This window comes from Schistocerca nitens, chromosome 1 (genome assembly GCF_023898315.1).
Source record: "Schistocerca nitens isolate TAMUIC-IGC-003100 chromosome 1, iqSchNite1.1, whole genome shotgun sequence".
In the NCBI taxonomy this organism is placed as follows: domain Eukaryota; kingdom Metazoa; phylum Arthropoda; class Insecta; order Orthoptera; family Acrididae; genus Schistocerca; species Schistocerca nitens.
In genome coordinates this window covers 96,007,504-96,012,680 of record NC_064614.1, presented here as the reverse complement: position 1 = coordinate 96,012,680, position 5,177 = coordinate 96,007,504, and the positions used below count along the sequence as shown (strand labels likewise).

The 5,177-nt window shown below is 42.6% G+C and overlaps 1 non-coding gene across 1 annotated transcript; it reads right to left on the bottom strand.

Annotated features, from left to right (window-relative positions):
- Positions 1-3,810: 3,810 nt before the first annotated feature.
- Trnas-gga (transfer RNA serine (anticodon GGA)) lies at positions 3,811-3,885 on the bottom strand. Its single transcript has one exon. It is a non-coding gene; the product is annotated as a tRNA-Ser (tRNA).
- Positions 3,886-5,177: the final 1,292 nt, after the last annotated feature.

Here is a 5,177-nt window from a genome sequence, read left to right as displayed (position 1 = left end):
AAGTCCTAGGCGAATGAAAAATAGCACAGATGTGTATAAGAGGGGCAAAAGAACGGACCGACAATTACAGACCAATATTCTTATCATCGGTTTCCTGTAAAATTCTTGAACATATCATGGGTTCGATTTAATAATTTCCCTTCAGACAGAAAAGATTCGGTCCACAAAGCAGCACGGATTTACAAATCATTGGCTGTGCGAAACGCAGCATGCCCTTTTCTCACATAATTTCCTGCGAAAACATGGATAAAGGACGTCAGGCAGATTGCATACTCATAGATCTCCGGAAAGCGTTTGTTATGGTGCCCCACTGCGGGCTGTTAACAAGGGTCCCAGCATAGGATAAACCTCCCCCATTGTGAGTGACTCGAAGACTTATTATGAAACAGAACTCAGTACGTTGACCTCGACAAAGGGTGTTCATCGGGTAAAGATATCGCAAAGAGAGTCCCAGGGAAGTGTGACAGTACAGCTCTCGTTCTCCGTATGCTAGAGTGCTGCAACGCTCTAAGTTTGACCAGTTACGCTTCGTTCGGTGAAGGATGGATCAAGCCGCTAGTGGCAGGTCCGACATGACTCTGCTCCCCCACACACAAGGTGCATCTAAAAAGTTCTGTGAACGGCCACAGGAAATAAAGGAAACAAAAGTTAGAAACAAAATCCTTTACTGGCCGTCAATGTAATCACCATTAGCTGTAACACACTTCTGACATCGGCTTTAAATATGTTGGAAACTGTCAGCAAACGCTTTTTGCGGAATCACTCGAAGCGTCGTGGTAACGCATTGTCGGATATCCACATCATTGAAGGTGATGAAACTTGGTGCTGCCACTACGATCCGAAAACCAAGCGACACTGAATCGCGTTCATCGTCTTCCCTGCCTTCCACGTGTAGAAATTCATGATGCTTCAAGCCCTTGCTGTCGGAAAATATGTTCAACGTCATCTTAAACTCGGATTTTGTCAGACGTCTTTTTTTTTTCGGGAGGCCAGGAAGATGTTGAGCACAATACCATTGACTGTCGCTTTGTCTCCGAGTGTGTACTGGTAGCACCGTGTCTCATTATCTGTAATGGTGCGGATATCCAATAAGGCGTGTCTTTGGTGTTTTGAGCGATTCCAAAAGACGCGTTTACTGACAGTTTTCAATAGCTTTACAACCGACGTCAGAAGTTTGTTGTAGCTGAAGTTGCGCACTTTGAAGGCCAGTAAAGCTGATTGCTTTGTAACTCATGTTTCCTTTATTTTCTGAGACCATTCACCAAACTTTTCAGACGCACCTTGTACTCCATGTCTATTGACCTGTTGACCAGTCCCCGAACATGCGAATAACTGAGCGTGACCTGTCTGAACTGCCGTCTCATCCAGCCTTGACACTGCACTGCAAAAATTTAACGCCTATACAAAGTAAAATTTCCGAAACACTTATTTGACACAATTAACATCATATAGCACGAGGAAAATAATTTGATATTTCTGTAGACACACAGAAAAAAGATAAGACTCATTTTCAAGCGGAATATTTATTCTGCCTGTCTATAACAGGAAAGTACGCACACATTAAATAAACACTGTGCCTGGGATCTAGGACATGACTATCTTTGTAAAGAAAAGATACGGAGAACATTTTACATTTACAACAGTAACTTTTCACGCTTTTCACTTGTTTGCAAAAGAAGAAAATTTATATTTACTGTTGACCACCAGTAGTTCACAGACGACTTCTGGACTTAACTAACTGCTGCGATTTGTTAATAACGTAAGAGCTTTACCAGACCATCGTTTACTAGTTACGCTTTGGCAGGATGCATAAAATACGTCTTGAAAGTGCAGTCAGGCTGAGTAGATCCTTCTCATGTCTGCTCCAGCACTGTAAGACATCATGCTTATCAAATGGTTTAAATAGCTCGGAGCACTATGGGACTTAACATCTGAGGTCATCAGTCCCCTAGACTTAGAACTACTTAAACCTAACTAACCTAAGGATATCACACACATCCATGCCCGAGGCACGATTTCATGATTATCGCCGTGGTGCATTAAAATGTAAAGATCGCTGCGGAGCGTTTGTCATTCTTCTACCCCTTGAAAAGATCTCTATCTCTAGTTGACGATGAAAGTACACTTAATATGTGTTTCACTTTAATGAAATATAGGACGAAATATAATACTTCCGTTTGTCTATAAGACGCTATCCATTAACTGCACGAAAACGATAATTTTAATGACTGCATGTTTTTCCTCCGTAACTTTGACACGTTTGTCACACACTCCTAATAATATCCTTCTTTTTAAGTATATGAACCATATTGAGGTCGCAGAAAAACTGCTAAAGAAAAGTAGCAATTTTATGCTAGGAAATAATTATAACCTTCTCACGTAGAAAAGTAGTGCTCGATTTTTAATCCTTTGTAACTCCTGTTAAAAATACATATCTATTACTATACATCAGTACCACTATTTCATTACATATCTATCCTTTTCTCGTACCACAATGGAACAGTACTTGTAATTGTATCAATTAAACTCACCTTACAGTCATTGTCATTGACACTGCACGTTTGTCAAGCCAAAGAGCTAACTAATTGGATGGTAAGTTCTTCTAATTCACTTGTGGCCTCTTTACATGGTTTCAGAAAATTCACAATTGTTCCTGCAAGCTTGTTATCAAATCCCTGCAAATTGCATGAAATTCTTTTCCACCCACATCGTTATACTGAGTGTGTAATGACTCTAGCACACAAGTAGTTACAAGCTGTTCCAACGTGTGCTCATTTCCTTCTTCAAACTCGATTTCTAAGATGAGTTGAGGCCACCTTTTTATGTGCCGTACAATATAGTGTGCAGTATTTATTGTTGTTCCGATGTTTGGGGCATTATTTGACAAAATGCTGTCTTCATCGAAATTGTAACTAAATGCTGTGTTTATACGATCAGCACCTTCGCCAGAGACAAAAACATAATTATCCAACATGTCGAGTGAAATACCCAACCAGCCACCTTTCATACTATTTCTTTCATAATATTTATTCCTGTATTCTTAACGGCCAGCGGCAGTCTGACATTATGGATTATGAGTGTTTACTATTTTTTCCGATTTTACTATATATGACGATGCCCGCTAAGGCTATATATTTTATTTGCTTACCCTGTTAGCTTCATGAAGACAGATTAATCTAAAGATGATCATAATAACTGAAATCGGTAATTGAATAAACAAACATTGTGATCAGGGATCATTGTACTAATTACGAAACTGATAACATTGGATCGCTGTCTCTTCACAGTCACTGTGTCATCCTCATCGTGGAATGTAGTCGTATATAAAACATTATTCACAACAGACCGCTCAGTGTTCATGTAAAGCGTTGTAAGCGTCAAATAATGAAACAGACTGTGGTGCGAATCACGCCACGTATCAACTGCCGCAGCCCATGTTCTGTTAAAAACTTACGTAATAACAGAAGGCATTAGATATTTCGAATTGCATCAGCCTGTTCTTTGATTGCCTACACATAGCATAGGAACGTGGGATGACATCTCAGACGCTGAATACTCCATGATGTGCATTTAGATCTATACCTTCTTGGCCTAGTTCTTTGAAACATTCACCACAAACAGCATTACACAGTCTTACGTCTTTAGCACACATTGGAACACACTTTGCTGTTATACAAATTTTTATTACAGCCCCGAAAAAGCTTTGTCAGGGTGGGTTTCTTACAATTGCGTTTCTTTAAATGAGTGCTTCCTGACCGGAAACAAAACAATGTTTCCCAGATTATGAAACTTCATGGCAGATTAAAACTGTGTTCCGGACCGAGACTCGAACTCGGGACCTTTGCCTTTCCCGGGCAAGTGCTCTACCAACTGAGCTACCCAAGCACGACTTACTCCCCGTCCTCGCAGCTTTACTTCTACAAGTACCTCGTCTCCTACCTTCCAAACTTTGCAGAACCTCACCTGCGGACCTTGCAGAACTAGCACTCCTGAAAGAAAGGATATTGCGGAGACATGGCTTAGCCACAGCCTGGGGGATGTTTCCAGAATGAGATTTTCACTCTGCAGCGGTCTATGCGCTGATATGAAACATCCTGGCAGATTAAAACTGTGTGCCGGACCGAGACCCGAACTCGGGACCTTTGCCTTTCCCGGGTAAGTTCTCTACCAACTGAGCTACCCAAGCACGACTCACGCCCCGTCCTCACAGCTTTACTTCTACCAGTACCTCGTCTCCTACCTTCCAAACTTTACAGAAGATCTCCTGCGAACCTTGCAGAACTAGCACTCCTGAAAGAAAGGATATTGTGGAGACATGGCTTAGCCACAGCCTGTGGGATGTTTCATATCAGCACACACTCCGCTACAGAGTGAAAATCTCATTCTGGAAACATCCCCCAGGCTGTGGCTAAGCCATGTCTCCGCAATATCCTTTCTTTCAGGAATGCTAGTTCGGCAAGGTTCGCTGGAGAGCTTCTGTAAAGTTTGGAAGATAGGAGACGAGGGAGGAGGAGGAGATTAGTGTTTAACGTCCCGTCGACAACGAGGTCATTAGAGACGGAGTACAAGCTCGGATTAGGGAAGGATGGGGAAGGAAATCAGCCGTGCCCTTTCGAAGGAACCATCCCGGCATTCGCCTGAAGTGATCTAGGGAAATCACGGAAAACCTGAATCAGGATGGCTGGACGCGGGATTGAACCGTCGTCCTCCCGAATGCGAGTCCAGTGTGCTAACCACTGCGCCACCTCGCTCGGTAGGAGACGAGGTACTGGGAGAAGTAAAGCTGTGAGGACAGGGCGTCAGTCGTACTTGGGTAGCTCAGTTGGTAGAGCACTTGCCTGCGAAGAAGTTTCATATCAGCGCATACTCCACTGCAGAATGAAAATCTCATTCTGGAAACTTTCCCATATTACGTTCTACACCTATCCGGTAGACCTACTGCTTTCGTTTACAACCAACAGAAACGGATTCCATACATCACCTTTTAGACACCCCTGTTTCTTCAGTGTGTACGCATTGGTGTCAATCTTTCCTCTTATTCCACTGGCTTCCTCACGCTGCGTGATTCCAGGTACACAAAGACCACGAATGAGAAGTGTGTGCTGCATGCACTCATAGAGGGATAAAGACATGTTTATGTCCTTGGAGCCAAACATAACCAAGGATTCGGCCATGGC